Source organism: Erpetoichthys calabaricus, chromosome 7 (assembly GCF_900747795.2).
Source record: "Erpetoichthys calabaricus chromosome 7, fErpCal1.3, whole genome shotgun sequence".
NCBI classification, from domain to species: domain Eukaryota; kingdom Metazoa; phylum Chordata; class Cladistia; order Polypteriformes; family Polypteridae; genus Erpetoichthys; species Erpetoichthys calabaricus.
In genome coordinates, this window is record NC_041400.2 from 12,544,602 (window position 1) to 12,564,878 (window position 20,277).

General features: G+C 41.8%; 1 protein-coding gene across 2 annotated transcripts in view; it reads left to right on the top strand.

The window, feature by feature from the left end:
* The window catches only part of LOC114654458 (zinc finger and BTB domain-containing protein 7C), a 155,186-nt gene that overhangs the window by 102,099 nt on the left and 32,810 nt on the right, over window positions 1-20,277 (top strand). The window lies entirely within an intron of this gene.

Sequence of the window (20,277 nt, forward strand, 5' to 3'; positions counted from 1 at the left end):
TGAAGGAGAGCACGTCTAAGCAAACACAGCCGTGTGCTTTTGAAGGGTGGGTGAGTGCTTCCTCTTATCGCAGTTGTTGTTTCAGCCCAGCAGCTGTTTGGTTTGGCCAGGGTTCGTCATGGGTGTTTCCAAGGGCAGGGAGTGCTATCAAACCGACGTCGAGGAGAAATGTTCAAGGTTCTCAACTGATCACAATTTTTTTTTTTTTTTTATGGATGTAAACTTGTAACCCATCCAGAGGATATGACAAAAGTATGAGATCTCTGGCTGCTTCCTGGAAAGTGTCAGGCGACTTTTCCTGTGTCTCTTTGTCCTTTTGCTTAATTACATCTTGCTGAATACTTTGGGACGGCTTGGATAGAACTTGATAGATTGAATGGTCTCCTCTCATCCGTTAAATTTCTTATGTCCCACTAGTCCCAGTGTTAAATCACTGCCTGTGCGGAGTATGCATGTTCACCTTGTGTGAGTTTTTCTCTCACACCTCTGAGACACTCATGTCAAATTAGAAACGTATGTGTGAGTGTGGCTCTGTGAGCATTTATGTGACCTGCCAAGGGCTGACAAAAATGCCTCCTGCCCATTTTTTGGTTGCTCGATTCCAGCATTACTAGAATTGGGTTAACAGCAACCCTGCCACTGGCTCACACTACCAGATCAATGTTATTTTGTACAGTTCCTTTTTCAAAAATGAATATCATGCCACTGTACTTAACAGGAAGAGTATTGTACAGATGTTTTACGATCACTGTTGAGATAGTGAGACAAACTATTGCAGACTACAGGACTACAATGCTGAGTTACATTCAACAAGTTTTGAAAATGGATAGATGGACACATTGGTAAACTTCTGGGATGCCCCAGACTAGATAAGGATGACATCTTGGACTACAAGCTATTAGGTTAGGTTAGGTTTAGGTTTATTTGTCATATATAGGTTAACACAGGGTCAACATACAATGAAATGTGTATGACGAGAAAAACAACTCACTCAGCCTAGATCCAATAAAGCTAAAAAAAAAAAAAAATTACAAGTTAAAAATAGACTAGCTATATAAAATAAAATGTGTACATTTTAAAAGAAGTTATAGAGCAATATGAGTTGAATGAGCAGCAAGTACAAATGACAGTTATTGCACAGATAATGTATTATAAGTACAGATACATATTCCATAAAGTGCAGATGCATGTTCCAGTCAGTATTCAGAGTGTGTGCAGGTACAGTTTGTGTGTGAGTAGTGCAATGTAGGTGTCATGTAAGTGTATGCAAGTGTTCAGGTGTTGCTGTTGAGGAGTCGAATGGCCTGGTGGTAAAAACTGTTCTTAAGTCTTGTAGTCCGAGCAGCCAGACTCCTGTATCGTCTGCCAGACGGTAACAAGGAGAACAGCTGGCGTGCTGCATGGCTGTGGTCCTTTATGATGCTGCTTGTCTTACGCAAGCACCGATGGAGGTAAATGTCTTCAATGGCAGGAAGACTCTTGCCCGTGATGTGCTCTGCTGCCTTCACCACTCTCTGTAGTGATTTCCGGCTGCTGGCAGAGCAGCTCCCGTACCAGACAGTAATGCAGCCCGTCAGCAGACTCTCGACCACACTCCTGTAAAAGTTTGAGGTGATGCTGGCATTCATGCCAAACTTCCTCAGCCTCCTCAGGAAGTAGAGCCGCTGGCGAGCTTTCTTGACCACACTGTCTATGTGAAGGGTCCACGTGAGATCCTCGGTGATGTTTTCTCCGAGGAACTTGAAGCTGTTAACCCTTTCAACTTCTACGCCGCTGATGTAGATGGCCTGGTGTTCTCTGCCTTGTTGTTTCCGATAGTCCACGATCATCTCCTTAGTTTTGCTGATGTTAAGAGACAAGTTGTTATCCAGGCACCAATTACTCAGTGCCAGCACGTCCTCTCTGTAGGCTGTCTCATCGTTGTCAGTGATAAGGCCTATGATGGTTGTGTCGTCTGCAAACTTGATGATGGTGTTTGTGCCATGTTTTGTAACACAGTCGTGTGTGAACAAGGAATACAAGAGGGGGCTAAGCACACAGCCCTGCGGCGCTCCTGTGTTTAAAATGAGTGATGAGGACGTGTGTTTGCCGACTCTCACTACCTGGGGCCTGTTTGTGAGGAAAGAGAAAATCCATCTGCAGATGGTCGTCCCCAACTCAAGGTCGTCAAGCTTCAAGACGAGTTTTGAGGGGATGATGGTGTTGAATGCCGAGCTGTAATCTATGAACAGCATTCTTACATATGTATTTCCTCTTTCCAGGTGGGTGAGGGCAGTGTTTATTGTTAGCGCAATGGCATCCTCTGTAGTTCTGTTTGCTCTGTAAGCAAATTGGAGAGGATCCAGCGTGTCATTGAGTGTTACTCTGGTGTGTCAAATCATGCAGGGCCGTTCTTAGCAGTTTGGGGGCCCTACGCGGTTTAGAAATGTGCAGGCCCTGGATGGGGAGGGGGGGGGTGGGTGTCCTGGGGGGCCTCGCCCCCCTGGAGCTCAGGAAGGTGTTCTAATAAAACGTCTGGAAAAGGCCTTAGATAACCAGTAGGTCTACATATACGCTTGTGTGTATGCAGAGTGGTAAAATATTGATTTTGTTCTGGATCTGGTAAAGGCTGGTAATATTTCATGATTTTATGGGGATCTCTCTGAATGAATCCGAAACGAATCTCTAAAATTAACGTTTGCTACAGTGCATTTGGCAAAGTTACGACGGCGTGACAATATTATTATTACAAAGCACCATGATGTTCCTAAAGCCAGAAGTCTGCATGACCATCATCATCAAGTCCTTCCAGTGGGAACCCTAAATACAAAGAGGACTGTTTCATTTATGTTAGGTAGAATGCCCAGAGGGGGCTGGGTGGTCTCATGGTCTGGTACCCCTGCAGATTTTATTTTTTTTCTTTCCAGCCGTCTGGAATTTTTTTTTGTTTTTTCTGTCCCCCCCTGGCCATCGGACCTTACTCTTACTCTGTGTTAATTAAAGTTGTCGTATTTTAATTCTTACTTTGTCTTTTATTTTTTTCTTCATCATGTAAAGCACTTTGAGCGACATTATTTGTATGAAAATGTGCTCTAGAAATAAGTGTTGTTGTTGTTATTAGGGATTTAGGTGAAGATTGCAATTTGGATAATAAATTACCCTTGTTAATAAGACTAAGAGATGCACTGAACTGAATTTCCCGGGACTGGCACAGACAGCTGCAGTGCCAGGGGTATGACAGGGGCCCCAGGCCCACAGCCTGACAACAAAAAAATAAATAAAAATAAAAAAATAAAATTGTAAGTCGGGGCCGGGCCGGGGCCCTACGCAGATGCGTAGTTCGCGTATGCCTAAGAACATCCCTGAATCATGTGTGATAAGCAGGTGGTCCTGGGCCACATAATGAAGAAGACTCTCATGTTGGGGAAAATTGAAGGCAAAAGGAAAAGACGACAACAGAGGCAAAGATGGAGAGGCCGCATTACTGAAACAATGTATCCGTGAAAGAACTCAGAGGAGAGAGCAGTTTTAGATAAAAAGGCCCGGTGTGCCAAAGTCTATCAAGCCAAAAACAGTCGGACTCAACTAAATGGTTAAACAACAACAACAACCAAATTCAGCTTGTAGGAGGGGGGGTGGGGGGGGTAAGTGCTGCATAAAGTAGTATTTATTAAGCGCCTTACTGCTGAACTAAAATGTACAAGGCTGCTGGTTCACACCCCACCACAGTTAACCTGAGTCGTTTAACCTGTAGGCGCTATAATTTCAGAAATACGGAAACAATCTAATCTACTCTCTCTATACAGTATATATAAAATCCTAAGCCTAAAAGTGCAATGATTTTATGTGATTTTTTTTGTCACGCTTTAAATCGGGCTTATTTTAAAACCTATATGTTTGGTATCATTCTTGTCAGGATTTATCAAACTTTAATGTGATATTGATAGATTTTCAGATTCTTATTACATTTTTGAATTATAAACTAAAAAATACCAAGAACTCACGTCCCGCGAGATGACACTTTGTGCCAAGAGATTTAACCAGGCCCGGGGCCGGAAAAAAAAGACAAAGAGTAGGACAGCTGCTGTACAGACTTTTAAATGTTTGAAGTGCCACGTGAGATGCAGATCACACGGCACGGCAGCAGCAGCAACAGCAGCTGATTGAGCAAAGAGGAGGTAAAAAAAAAAAAAAACAATTTGTTTCCCATTGTATCTAAGAGGGGGTTTCGGAGGAGCGTAAGCGTCTGCTTGGGGTGCGTTCAGCCCCCCTCTTCACAACGCGAGCAACAGAAACCCAAAGTGGCTAGCGTGTAGTGCAGGCTGTGGGGATTGGTGAGCAAAGTGAGCAGGGGGCAAATCCCCTAGTCACTTTATATTATACTGTGTCTTTAATGTGCTCCCAGATGATATGCACAATCCCGGCTACAAACCCACATTCATTTGCTAAGCAGCATGGCCTAGCGGGGTGTCTGTAATCCAGAAAGATACCTCGGCTTCAACTTTAGGAAAACAGACACAACAGTATTAGATAGATAGATAGATAGATAGATAGATAGATAGATAGATAGATAGATAGATAGATAGATAGATAGATAGATAGATAGATAGATAGATAGATAGATAGATAGATAGATGTGAAGGGCACAATATTAATTAATGATTGATACATCAGTAAGCATTATGTTAATTAATGACAGATACATATGAAAGGCATTATATTATAGATAAATAAATATGAAAAGTGCTACATTAATTAATGATAGATACTTAAGAAAGGCACTATATTATCATATATTAATCATGGCCTGTAGGGGGCATAACAGATCTCCATACCCTTTTCCTTTCTTCTCTACATTGCCCAGGTGAGATTTGTCCTCTTCCCATTCTAACTCATGCATCTCCATGAGTGAGGCGAGGACTACAATTCCCAGGTTGCCCTATGGGTATGTGCATGGCCGATCCAGCAAAGAGTCACTACCACCTAGCACACCGGGGGAGTATACAAGCCTGATAGGTGGTCTCCCCCGTCCTTCCACTTTGCTATCCCACCAAAGAAAGGGAACACCAGCCATCTAATTTGGGAAGCCAGCCTATCCCTGCCTTCCTTTACAATAGAAAGAGAATCAGATATGAGAGACACTACATTAATGAATCACAGATACATAGGAAAGGTGCAATACATATTAATTAATGATAGATAGATGTGATAGGCACTATATAATAGATAGATAGATAGATAGATAGATAGATAGATAGATAGATAGATAGATAGATAGATAGATAGATAGATAGATAGATAGATAGATAGATAGATAGACACTTTATTAATCCCCAAGGGGAAATTCACCTACTCCAGCAGCAGCATACTGATAAAAACAATATTAAATTAAAGAGTGATAACAATGCAGGTATACAGACAGACAATAAGTTTGTATAATGTTAACGTTTACCCCCCCAGTGGAGTTGAAGAGTCGCATAGTGTGAGGGAGGAACGATCTCCTCAGTGTGTCAGTGGAGCAGGATGGTGACAGCAGTCTGTCGCTGAAGCTGCTCCTCTGTCTGGAGATGATCCTGTTTAGTGGATGCAGTGGATTCTCCATGATTGACAGGAGTCTGCTCAGCGCCCGTCGCTCTGCCACGGATGTCAAACTGTCCAGCTCCATGCCTACAATAGAACCTGCCTTCCTCATCGGTTTGTCCAGGCGTGAGGCGTCCTTCTTCTTAATGCTGCCTCCCCAGCACACCAAAGCGTAGAAGAGGGCGCTCACCACAGCCGTCTGATAGAACATCTGCAGCATCTTATTGCAGATGTTGAAAGACGACAGCCTTCTATAAGGAAGTGTAGTTGGCTCTGTCCTCTCTTGCTTGGTATAGTCATCATTATGAGAAATGGTGCTATATAAAATATGTTCGTTTGATAGCTTGGCTTAGAGACTGATATTTTGGATTAAACAGCAGAAAGTGGCTGATTCAAACAACAGCACCGGCCAGGACAGATCTCAGCCCCTAACTCATCATTTGAACTGCATCTCTGTATCTGTGAATCACCTTGGAATGGGTCTCACTACTGAAAGTAACAATATAAAATAAAAGTAGTTAGGAAGTTTTTTTTTTGGTAATTGCATATAAGGAATCACAAAAGTATAAATAATAGTACAAATATATTTGAGAAATATTACCAGTCATATTTATGAATAAATAAACATATAGAAGTAAACTTTAAAACAAGGCATAAAATAACACGCCATTTTCAAACCTGCTTAACCTGGTGGGACAGGGCCTTTCCTGGAGGGATCAGGCACAAGACAGGAACCAACCCTGCATTAAATGAGTGCTACAATAGAAGAAAGTAAAAAGCGTGAGCTCGATTTGCACTTTATCTTCTTGTTTTTGAATTGTTGTCGTGACAGTTTTGTAAAGTGCTTTGTAATGGTGCCGTCTGTGAAAAGGCCACATCACATGACACGACTTTATCAGCGGTTTTCAGTCCCAGACTTCATTTATGTAATCTCAGTGGGTTGGAGGCGAGCTACCATGAAGCACAGTCATGTAGTGTGACATGCTCAGTGACTCACTCCAACTGGTCAGTGACACTCCGTAACAAAATTGAACGTCATGGGGTGGGGCTCTTGTGACAAAATGACAACCAATGAATTCTCATCCTGAAGTATGATCCGTATAATATAACCACAAGGAATAAGGAATGCAGGTGTTTTTGAACCTCACAAACAGATTTGTTTAATGCATTGTGTTTTATGTACCACTGCAGAATGGAAAAAAAGAAAAAGTAGGCATTAGATTGTGGCTGAACTTGCCGCAGCTATTAACCCTTTGTACAGTGCCAGCTCTGTCAGGCAGTTTGTTTTTCTTTATCACAGAAAGGGGCAATGCACACACTACCTAACTTTCATTCTATTCTATCATTCTATAAATGAAATTTTGTTCTAAATCTTTATTGTATGCACTGTGTAGTGCTCCAGTCCACATAGATAGATAGATAGATAGATAGATAGATAGATAGATAGATAGATAGATAGATAGATAGATAGATAGATAGATAGATAGATAGATAGATAGATAGATAGATAGATAGATAGATAGATAGATACTTTATTAATCCCAATGGGAAAGTCACATTCTTCAGCAGCAGCATACTGATACAATAAATAATATTAAATTAAAGAATGATAATAATGCAGGTGAAAAACAGACAATAACTATGTATAATGTTAAATGTTAACGTTTACCCCCCCTGGTGGAATTAAAGAGTCGCATAGTTTGGGGGAGGAACAATCTCCTCAATCTGTCTGTGGAGCAGGACATTGACAGCAGTCTGTCGCTGAAGCTGCTCTTCTGTCTGGAGATGGTACTATTAAGTGGATGCAGTGGATTCTCCATAATTGATAGGAGCCTGCTCAGCGCCCATCGCTCTGCCACAGATGTCAAGCTGTCCAGCTCCATGCCAACAATAGAGCCTGCCTTCCTCACCAGTTTGTCCAGGCGTGAGGCATTTTTCTTCTTAATGCTGCCTCCCCAGCACACCACGGCGTAGAAGAGGGCGCTCGCCACAACTGTCTGATAGAACATCTGCAGCATCTTATTGCAGATGTTGAAGGATGCCAGCCTTCTAAGGAAGTATAACCGGCTCTGTCCTTTCTTGCACAGAGCATCAGTATTGGCAGTCCAGTCTAATTTATCATCCAGCTGCACTCCCAGGTATTTATAGTTCTGCACCATCTTCACACAGTCACCTTTGATGATCACGGGGTCTATGAGTGGTCTGGGCCTCCTAAAATCCACCACCAGCTCCTTGGTTTTGCTGGTGTTCAGGTGTAGGTGGTTTGAGTCGCACCATTTAACAAAGTCCTTGACATTGATTGATTGATTGACATTGCCACATTACCAGCAATCCAGAAGCTCATCGTTTATTAAATATAGGGATCTAATGTCAGATGTATGTTAAGGCAGATACGTTCCTATCTGTTGCCCGTAGAAATGATAATCACCAATTTCAGACTTTGTTTTTAGCTATGCAGTATTTAACCTGTTAAAGATGTCTGGGATTATGCCATTTAGAGACCTCTCCAGAAAAAGCAAGTTTTCAAAATATCCATCCATCCATTATCCAACCCGCTATATCCTAATTACAGGGTCACGGGGGTCTGCTGGAGCCAATCCCAGCCAACACAGGGCGCAAGGCAGGAATCAAACCCCCGGGCAGGGTGCCAGCCCATCGCAGGGCACACACACCAAGCAACAATTTAGAATCGCCAATACATCTAACCTGCATGTCTTTGGACTGTGGGAGGAAACCCACGCAGACACGGGGAGAACATGCAAACTCCATGCAGGGAGGACCCGGGAAGCGAACCCGGGTCTCCTTACTGCGAGGCAGCAGCGCTACCCACTGCCCCACTGTGCCACCCTTTTTCAAAATATATGAATTCATATACTGTTTATGAAGGATGGGCAAGCCATTTAGGATTGTTTCCAGTACAGCCAGGATTGGTTTCAACACACTGGTCAGGAAAACAAATCAATGAATCAATAAACACATTGGTTCATGATGATGAACCTGTTTTTTTTATCATTTTATACATCCATCCATCCATTATCCAACCCTCTATATCCTAACTACAGGGTCACGGGGGTCTGCTGGAGCCAATCCCAGCGCGCAAGGCAGGAAACAAACCTTGGGCAGGGCACCAGCCTACCGCAGGGCACACACACCAGGGACAATTTAGGATTGCCAATGCACCTAACCTGCATGTCTTTGGGCTGTAGGAGGAAACCCACGCAGACATGGGGAGAACATGCAAACGCCATGCAGGGAGGACCCGGGAAGCGAACCCGGGTCTCCTAACTGCGAGGCACTACCCACTACGCCACCGTGCCGCCCCTCATTTTATACATTTCATAGTTTTTATTTTTTAAATCTCACTTAATCAGAGCATCTCTATGCAGGTTTTGCACGACCTTTACTTGTTCATCAGTGCGGCTTAGTTGACGGCTGGGCGCTTCACCTTTGCAGAGCCTTGTGAGGTGTGGGAGGATCACATGTTTAGGGGAATGCCCACATTATAATGCAGTCATTTAGATGTTATCACTAGATGACTAAAATAGCATCTTACATGGGACTGAGCGTGCTAAACATAACAGAGAAGATTTTTGGAAGTCACAGTTTCCTTCTCTGTGCTGTTATCTCATTTTCTTATATCTAGATTAAGTTATGACTAAAGGTCTTATTAGACTAATGCTGGCTACTAATCATCTGTAGCTTTTGCCATTTGTGGTCATTGGGAGATCAAATGTCAATTTTTACTTGTAAAAAAGAAAATATTCATTTGAATAAAAAATGATTTTACAGCTATTAAATATACCAAAAAGGAAGACCTCAGAACTGCAGCAGATTCATCCGTTTATAGGGACAACTGAAGTGGAAACTCTGTAATGAACTTCTACTAAGTCAGGGCGGGTTTATGCCTGAAACCTGAGCTGTCATTATAGGCACCCTACACTGCAAAAAAAAAAAAAATGTTAAATTTACAGTAAAATACTGGCAGCTGGGGTCACCAGAATTTTACCGTAAAAAAGAAGGTGACAATATTTTTAGATTATTCAGTATAATTTTGAAGTAAAAACTATTTGTTCTTTGCAACAAATTCCAACAGAAGGGAATGATTAACCATAACCAGAAATTCATGTTGTGTAACAAATATGTCAATCAATAAACAATATGTATTGTCAGGGTTAAACCCCAGTACACAGTTTGCATCAGTAAAGTAACAACAATCAATAGCAAGCATTTTTTTTTTGAAAAAATATACTTTATTTACATATATGTTTGAGTGATACATATAAAACACAATCTAGTACTCTTACAATCTATAACGACTGTATTCAGCTATAGTCTAATACAGTCTTACACTACCCGATTCCTACTACACCTTATTTACATATACATTGCTCATATACAGTGAATCCGGAAAGTATTCACAGCACATCACTTTTTCCACATTTTGTTATGTTACAAGCCTTATTCCAAAATGGATTAAATTCATTTTTTTCCTCAGAATTCTACACACAACACCCCATAATGACAACGTGAAAAAAGTTTACTTGAGGTTTTTGCACATTTATTAAAAATAAAAAAATTGAGAAAGCACATGTACATAAGTATTCACAGCCTTTGCCATGAAGCTCAGAATTGAGCTCAGGTGCATCCTGTTTCTCCTGATCATCCTTGAGATGTTTCTGCAGCTTCATTGGAGTCCACCTGTGGTAAATTCAGTTGACTGGACATGATTTGGAAAGGCACACACCTGTCTATATAAGGTCCCACAGTTGACAGTTCATGTCAGAGCACAAACCAAGCATTAAGTGAAAGGAATTGTCTGTAGACCTCAGAGACAGGATTGTCTCGAGGCACAAAGCTGGGGAAGGTTACAGAAAAATTTCTGCTGCTTTGAAGGTCCCAATGAGCACAGTGGCCTCCATCATCCGTAAGTGGAAGAAGTTCAAAACCACCAGGACTCTTCCTAGAGCTGGCCGGCCATCTAAACTGAGTGATTGGGGGAGAAGGGCCTTAGTCAGGGAGGTGACCAAGAACCCGATGGTCACTCTGTCAGAGCTCCAGAGGTCCTCTGTGGAGAGAGGAGAACCTTCTAGAAGGACAACCATCTCTGCAGCAATCCACCAATCAGGCCTGTATGGTAGAGTGGCCAGACGGAAGCCACTCCTTAGTAAAAGGCACATGGCAGCTAACCTGGAGTTTGCCAAAAGGCACCTGAAGGACTCTCAGACCTTGAGAAAGAAAATTCTCTGGTCTGATGAGACAAAGATTGAACTCTTTGGTGTGAATGCCAGGCGTCATGTTTAGAGGAAACCAGGCACCGCTCATCACCAGGCCAATACCATCCCTACAGTGAAGCATGGTGGTGGCAGCATCATGCTGTGGAGATGTTTTTCAGTGGCAGGGACTGGGAGACTAGTCAGGATAAAGGGAAAGATGACTGCAGCAATGTACAGAGACACCCTGGATGAAAACCTGCTCCAGAGCGCTCTTGACCTCAGACTGGGGCGACGGTTCATCTTTCAGCAGGACAACGACCCTAAGCACACAGCCAAGATATCAAAGGAGTGGCTTCAGGACAACTCTGTGAATGTCCTTGAGTGGCCCAGCCTGAGCCCAGACTTGAATCTGATTGAACATCTCTGGAGAGATCTTAAAATGGCTGTGCACCGACGCTTCCCATCCAACCTGATGGAGCTTGAGAGGTGCTGCAAAGAGGAATGGGCGAAACTGGCCAAGGATAGGTGTGCCAAGCTTGTGGCATCATATTCAAAAAGACTTGAGGCTGGAATTGCTGCCAAAGGGGCATCGACAAAGTATTGAGCAAAGGCTGTGAATACTTATGGACATGGGATTTCTCAGTTTTTTTATTTTTAATAAATTTGCAAAAATCTCAAGTAAACTTTTTTCATGTTGTCATTATGGGGTGTTGTGTGTAGAATTCTGAGAAAAAAATGAATTTAATCCATTTTGGAATAAGGCTGTAACATAACAAAATGTGGAGAAAGTGATGCGCTGTGAATACTTTCCGGATGCACTGTATATGAAAAAAAAAACAAAATCCTTTACAGTCTTACAAGTCATAATAACATTTGGTTATTCACTACATTCAATATAGCGTTCCACATTCTATTACTTTTTACAAGTTATTGCAGTCTCAACTTGGTCCCCGTCTTTGAAGGCCTGTCCTTAAGGAGGGGGCTTTGCTGTTAATTAAACCCGTTATTTAATTCCACTGCTTGTTGCTGCTCTCATTCTGCAACAGCAGACATTTCCAAAACTGTTGATTTTTTGTTTTTTCTAAGAACATCGTAAAAGTGTTTTGGTGAGTTGTGAGATCAGCTTTACTGAGACCATCACCTTTCTTTATTTTCAGATATTGTGTGATGTGGCAGCTTGTTTCGTGTCTCATTATTGTTTGGCTGCTAATTAAGGAAAAAGAAACAACTAAAGGGCCAGAATCAAGTTAATTAAAAGAAGTAATTAGCAGCAAAAATTGGTCACTAATTAAGAAGATGGTTAGAATGAAAACCTGCAGCCACTGCGGCCCTCCAGGACTGGAGTTCGACACCCCTGGTATAGATAATAGTTAATGTATACACAGTACTTGACACACAGGTGTTCAATACCGAATCAAATGTAGTGTCTATTTGTCATTTTGATGGGTAACATGGGCTTGTCTAATTTTCACGACTTTGTTGAAACCAGAGGTGTAAGTGATGCAACTCCATTAAAGGCACACGCTCATTCCACTTGCTCACACATAGCCAGATGAGAGGCATGACTTAATCTAATTGATTCACTTTTGTTATGTAGAATAAGCTGAGATGGACACAGAGAGAACACGCAACTCTACACAGGCAGTGAGTTAACAGAGAATTACACTTCAGTCTCTGGCGCTGTGACACAACAATACATAATCATTTTGCAATTGTGCTGTCCCGAAGAAATATAGATAATGTAATGCCATAGCAGCCTCACTGTAAGCAGACCAGGGTTCACATCTTGGTTCCAGCCTCCATGAGGTTTGCATGTTCTCCCCATTTCTGCACAGGTTTCCTCCAGGTGCTCCAGTTTCCACCCATAGGTCAGAGATATGCAGGTTAGATGGATTGGTAACACTAAACAGGCTCCTGAAGTTTGTCTGTCTGTTTGTTGACCCTGCGATGGACTGGCACCTTATCTATAGAACCGTTCCTGCCTTGCACCCTATGCTTGCTGGGAAAGGCTTCAGCCCCCACGCGAGTTTGCTCAGGATTGAACAGGCTTAGAAAATGGTAGGGTATAGCAGCGTTTCTCAACCTTTAAGTATTTGCAACCCGAGTTTTCATAACAGTTTTAATTGCGCCCCCCTAACGTTTTTTTGAAAGGAGCCCACTAATACCAATTTGCTCTTTTTTAATTAATGATATATCATAGATGCATATTTTATTATGGGTGGCACGGTGGCGCAGTGGATAGCGCTGCTGCCTCGCAGTTGGGAGACCTGGGGTCCTGGGTTCACTTCCCAGGTCCTCCCTGCGTGGAGTTTGCATGTTCTCTGGTTTCCTCTCACAGTCCAAAGACATGCAGGTTAGGTGGATTGGCGATTCTAAATTGGCCTTGGTGTGTGCTTGGTGTGTGTCCTGCGGTGGGTTGGCACCCTGCCCAGGATTGGTTCCCTGCCTTGTGCCCTGTGTTGGCTGGGATTGGCTCCAGCAGACCCTGTGACCCTGTGTACGGATTCAGCGGGTTGGAAAATGGATGGATATTTTATTATACCTACTTAACTTTTATCGACATTTATTTTAGTATCAGAATGTAGTTTAAGTTAATTTGTTTTGGTTTCACTAGATGTATTTTTTATATTTTTGATTCTTGTTTTCTTTTTTTCACATCTTCGCACCCCCTTTTTGTTACTTCACACCCCCCTAAGGGGGCCCGTCCCACAGATTGAGAACCACTGGGGTATAGTAATACTGTAGCATGCAATTTCTAGACCCATTTAATCAAAAAAGTCAATAAAGTAAAGTAATATCAAATGATTTAAAGTTAAATTAATAACATAATATACAGTTACGTCCATAAATATTTGGACAGAGACAACTTGTTTCTAATTTTGGTTCTGTACATTACCACAATGACTTTTAAATAAAACAACTCAGATGCAGTTGAAGTGCAGACTTTCAGCTTTAATTCAGTGGAGTGAACAAAACGATTGCATAAAAATGTGAGGCAACTAAAGCATTTTGTTAACACAATCCCTTCATTTCAGGGGCTCAAAAGTAATTGGACAATTGACTCAAAGGCTATTTGATGGGCAGGTGTGGTCAAGTCCGTCGTTATGTCCTTATCAATTAAACAGATAAAAGGCCTGGAGTTGATTTGAGGTGTGGTGCTTGCATGTGGAAGATTTTGCTCTGAACAGACAACATGCGGTCAAAGGAGTTCTCCATGCAGGTGAAAGAAGCCATCCTTAAACAGCGAAAACAGAAAAAACCCATCCGAGAAATTACTACAATATTACGAGTGGCAAAATCTACAGTTTGGTACATCCTGAGAAAGAAAGCAAGCACTGGTGAACTCAGCAACGCACAAAGACCTGGACGTCCACGGAAGACAACAGTGGTGGATGATCGCAGAATCATTTCCACGGTGAAGAGAAACCCCTTCACAACAGCCAACCAAGTGAACAACACTCTCCAGGGGGTCGGCGTATCGATATCCAAGTCTACCATAAAGAGAAGACTGCATGAAAGTAAATACAGAGGGTGCACTGCAAGGTGCAAGCCACTCATAAGCCTCAAGAATAGAAAGGCGAGATTGGACTTTGCTAAAGAACATCTAAAAAAGCCAGCACAGTTCTGGAAAAACATTCTTTGGACAGATGAAACCAAGATCAACCTCTACCAGAATGATGGCAAGAAGAAAGTATGGAGAAGGCGTGGAACAGCTCATTATCCAAAGCATAGCACATCATCTGTAAAACACGGTGGAGGGAGTATGATAGCTTGGGCGTGCATGGCTGCCAGTGGCACTGGGACACTAGTGTTTATTGATGATGTGACACAGGACAGAAGCAGCCAAATGAATTCTGAGGTGTTCAGAGACATACTGTCTGCTCAAATCCAGCTAAATGCAGTCAAATTGATTGGGCGGCGTTTCATGATACAGATGGACAATGACCCAAAACATACAGCCAAAGCAACCCAGGAGTTTATTAAAGCAAAGAAGTGGAAAATTCTTGAATGGCCAAGTCAGTCACTTGATCTTAACCCAACTGAGCAGGCATTTCACTTGTTGAAGACTAAACTTCAGACAGAAAGGCCCACAAACAGCCAGCAACTGAAAGCCGCTGCAGTAAAGGCCTGGCAGAGCATTAAAAAGGAGGAAACCCAACATCTGGTGATGTCCAGGAGTTCAAACTTCAGGCTGTCATTGCCAGCAAAGGGTTTTCAACCAAGTATTAGAAATGAACATTTTATTTCCAGTTATTTAATTTGTCCAATTACTTTTGAGCCCCTGAAATGAAGGGATTGTGTTCAAAAAATGCTTTAGTTGCCTCACATTTTTATGCAATCGTTTTGTTCACCCCACTGAATTAAAGCTGAAAGTCTGCACTTCAACTGTATCTGAGTTGTTTCATTTAAAATTCATTGTGGTGATGTACAGAACCAAAATTAGAAAAAAGTTGTTCCTGTCCAGGGTGGCACGGTGGCGCAGTGGTAGTACTGCTGCCTCGCAGTTAGGAGACCTGGGTTCACTTCCCGGGTCCTCCCTGCGTGGAGTTTGCATGTTCTCCCTGTGTCTGCGTCGGTTTCCTCCCACAGTCCAAAGACACGCAGGTTAGGTAGATTGACTATTCTAAATTGGCCCTAGTGTGTGCTAGGCACCCTGCCCTGGATTGGTTCCTGCCTTGTGCCCTGTGTTGGCTGGGATTGGCTCCAGCAGACCCCCGTGACCCTGTGTTCGGATTCAGCGGGATGGAAAATGGATGGATGGATGTCTCTGTCCAAATATTTATGGACATAACTGTATAAACAAGGAAGCTTATTTTTGCTGAGGTAAAAAAATAAATAAAAGCTATTGGAATCAATTATTATTTCTTTTATCATGATGTTTTACTGATTTAAAATTTGTATTTGTAAATATTCACAAATATAACTTTTTTTCAAATTTTTATCTTGTTTGTCCTGCAAAGTAACTTTTGATTATGAGTGCTTTCAGAGATGTTTATCTGTCATAAAGATTTACTTTTCGTAAAGTTTAGAGTTTGGACCAGAGTACACACTTGTACCACAGATGAAAACCTGAATGCCATTTAAGTGGAGAACTTGTCAGCTGTCACCTCCATTTCCTACAGTGCCTGATTGCTCCTGGCGCTCAGTCTACAGCAGCAGAGCCCTCCAGCACAACTCATTACTGCTCTGCCTCTGGTGGCACAGCTCAAGCAACCCGTTCACTGCTGTTTTCATCACAGCCTAGCTTAGTTTAGACAAAGCCAGCTCCCTGAGGCATGTGACACTGGAAACAAGCAGTGCCTGTTGGAATTTCCTGTCTGGGGTTAGTAAGGAAAACTACTGAGATGACTACTCAGCACTTTTGTAGTCGAAGCCTAACTTACATTTCAGTCCTACGTGAAGGAAGAATCACATTAACAAAGACAGTTGTATCATTATAAAAATATTGAGGTGTAAGTAACATTTACATGAAATTGACCACCTTGATGAGAGTCGTATTTGCTAGCTGTGATTTTTTTGTAGGAGACATGCTGCAATAATCACAGTTTCTACCGTTACATCTTTAGTTCAAAAGAAATTTGTGACGTTGCCTGTAAGTGTAAATTTCCCTAAATACATTTATTCTAGCGGTTATTTTATGTCGAGGAGCAAACATCACATACACTCCATGCCAACACATACCCAAATTTAAGCTGATTTCACAACACAAAAGCAAAAAATAAGGGCAGTATAAGTAGCAGAGAAACTAGACCAAAAAAGAAAAATAAGGAGGCCAATGCAGTTCAGTTCAGTTATTTGAATTTCAATTTACTTGTGTGTAGTGAGTTTCATTGAAGACAGTAGTATTTACACAGAAACCTGCTACTTTCAATTTTATAGTTTGAAACAATACCCATCCATCCATCCATCCATTTTCCAACCCGCTGAATCCGAACACAGGGTCACGGGGATCTGCTGGAGCCAATCCCAGCCAACACAGCGTGCAAGGCAGGAACAAACCCCGGGCAGGGCACCAACCCACCGCAGGACACAAACACATGCACACACCCACAGGCCAATTTAGGATCGCCAATGGACTGTGGGAGGAAACCCACGCAGACACGGGGAGAACATGCAAACTCCACGCAGGGAGGACCCCGGAAGCGAACCCAGGTCTCCTTACTGCGAGGCAGCAACGCTACCACTGTGCCACCCTGCCGCCTGTGAAACAATACTCCACCCAAAAATGATATATTTTATATGTTACTTACCTCTTGTAGTTTGTAATGAAGAAACATTTTTAATATCATGTTTTAATGCAGAGCAAAAGAAAACAAATTACACAATAGAACTGAATGGGGACTTGTGTTTTACAACGGCAAATGTCTATGGTAAAAAATGAACAAAATTCTCTTATTACTCTTGCTGCATAATTCACATGATCATTATCCAGTTGTATGCTCAAAAAGTGCTAAATGCATGCATTTATTATTAACAGTTTCTTCCCGAAAACACATTTCCATAATACAGTGCCTTTGAATTGAGGACAGGACTCTTAACCAATGAATGAGGGGGAAGAGGCGAGTCTTCAGTTACAAAAAGTTATTCCCATGAGGCAGGGGTGTCGAACTCCAGTCCTGGAGGGCCACAGTGGCTGCAGGTTTTCATTCTAACCATCTTCTTAATTAGTGACCAATTTTTGCTGCTAATTTCTTCTTTTAATTAACTTGATTGTTTCTTCTTCCTTAATTAGCAGCCAAACAATAATGAGACACGAAACAAGCTGCCACATCACACAATATCTGAAAATAAAGAAAGGTGATGGTCTCAGTAAGGTTGATCTCTCAACTCACTAAAACACTTTGACGATGTTCTTATAAAACACAAAAAAATCAACAGTTTTGGAAATCTCTGCTGTTGCAAAACAAGAGCAGCAACAAGCCATGGAATTAAATAACGGGTTTAATTAACAGCAAGCATCGGCTTCTCATTAAGAAACTGGTTGGAGTTTGAAGCCCCAGTTTAAGCTGGTCATGTTGGCTCCTTTCACATCTCATTTCTGTTTGGCTGTCATTTAATGAGGAAATGAATCAATTCAGAGGACTGAATCCTTCTAACTTGGCTGTTAAAATAAAGGGGAAAAAAGTGAATTAGCAGTGAAAACTGGTCACTGATTAGGAAAAGGGCGAGAATGAAAACCTGCAGCAACTGCGGCCCTCCAGGCCAGAAGTTTGACACCCCTGCCATGAGGCATTATTTTTGTTTATGATGTGAGTAGTATATATTTGATATTATTTTAGCAAAAAAACACATGTTTTGCACATCTTTTGAGCATACAAATGAATAACCGACATGTGAATTGTAATTTACGAGTAATTTAAGAGTTTTTCTTTTTTCCATGGATGTTCTTAAAATAGTTTGCCTTTGTACACCACGGATCGCCATTGTGTTCTATGATATCATAAACTTGTTTCTCTCTTTCTGCACGAAAACATTTTTTCCTTGAAATCACGACAAATTACATGGAGTACATCAGATTAAATAAGGAAGGGGCAAACACTTTATTTTTAGCATTGTATATTTATTTTTGATTTTTATCCAGTTCAGCTAACACAGACACTCAGAAATTTCTAGCTAGTATGAACTGGTTTAATTAATTGCAAAAAGTAAAGTTCATTAAAGTATGGCAGACTACAGGCAAGATATGAACAACATAATATGTTGATCCTTAAGCATAATGTGTATTTAATTACTTTTTCTCAACCATTAATATACAGTATGTAAAACTGCAAGCCAAGAAACACTGGAGTTTCAATTCACTTTTTTCTTATAAACTGTACACTTACAGTATAAGCCCAGTGCAGTATGCACTATTACAGATACATAATTACTTGAAATTTGAAACAAATGCAATGTACTATATATCTTCTAAAATAATACGCTACCGTGGCTGTTTGTTTGTTTGTCCAGGATTTTAAATCACCTGTAGCTCGCAAACCGTTTCACTTACTGACCTGAAATTTGGTATACACATACTATCCGTTTTCGGGGTGAAGATTTTTATTACTCTTTTTATTTTTATTTTATTTTATTGTAGAGTCAACTCTTGGCAGCGTGCAGCAGGGCGGCCATGTGGCACATGTGTATGTGCACGGTTCTCATTCCCTACCACTTTCGCCGTCACTTCCCCTACCTCTTCATATCTAAAATCATTCTTGAGGCAGATTGAAGACTTAAGTGCCAGCTTAACTGAAAAATTAAGAAAAACATACTAAGTAAGTGTAACACAAACACTGACTTAATCAGTTTTAACGCGAATAGATGCCAATGGAAGAAGAGAAGAGGGTGCAGTAAAGAAGAGCTGCTCAGGAAGCACAAAGCACATCAACCTCTGAGTAAACAAATGTTAAACATACAGAGAAAGAGGATGAAAACTAGGAATGCTCAAGACAAGGGTATTCACTGCACCGTTACAGGTACTTAGATAATTACATAACGTATATACTCGAATATAAGCCGAGTTTTTCAGCACCCAAAATGTGCTGAAAAACGTCACCCTCGCCTTATAGTCGAGTCAGGTCCTGCTGCGAAAGAGAGAGCGTGCGCAGAGAGAGAGAGAGACAGAGACACACACACACACGTGCCGCGAGAGAGAGAGAGAGTGAGACAGAGACAGAGAGACGCACACGCGCGCAGAGAGAGAGAGAGAGAGACACACACACACACGCATACGAGAGAGAGAGACACACGCATACGAGAGAGAGAGAGACACACACACATGCGTGCCGCGAGAGAGAGAGAGAGAGACAGAGACAGAGACAGAGACACACACACACACACACGCGCACAGAGAGAGAGAGAGAGACACACACACACATGCATACGAGAGAGAGAGACACACACACACACAGTGTGAGAGCGCGAGAGAGAGAGAGAGAGAGAGAGAGTGAGACAGAGACAGAGACACACACACACGCGCGCGCAGAGAGAGAGAGAGAGAGAGAGACACACACACACATGCATACGAGAGAGAGAGACACACACACACACAGTGTGAGAGCGCGAGAGAGAGAGACACACACACACACACACACACACACACACACATATATACATACACGCGCGCGATAGAGAGAGAGGGCTGGCTGCATAAGGCAGAGAAGGCAGTTAAAGAATGCACCGGGCTTGTTTTTAAAGATTTAAATTAATGTATGGCAATTTTATTTTTATTTATTTTTATTATTGAATCTTACCAGTAGCTACTGCATTTCCCACCCTAGGCTTATACTCGAGTCAATAAGTTTTTCCAGTTTTTGTAGGTAAAATTAGGTACCTCGGCTTATATTTGGGTCGGCTTATACTCGAGTATATACGGTATATCTACAGTTTCTTTTCATATGGAAAACAACACCTGTGAATCATTTAACAGAAAACCAATCAACTGCAAAAAAACACAAAACCACACCAACATATAGCAGTCAATGGCACAAGAATTGTCTATGCCTACCTACATCGGGGCCTGCAG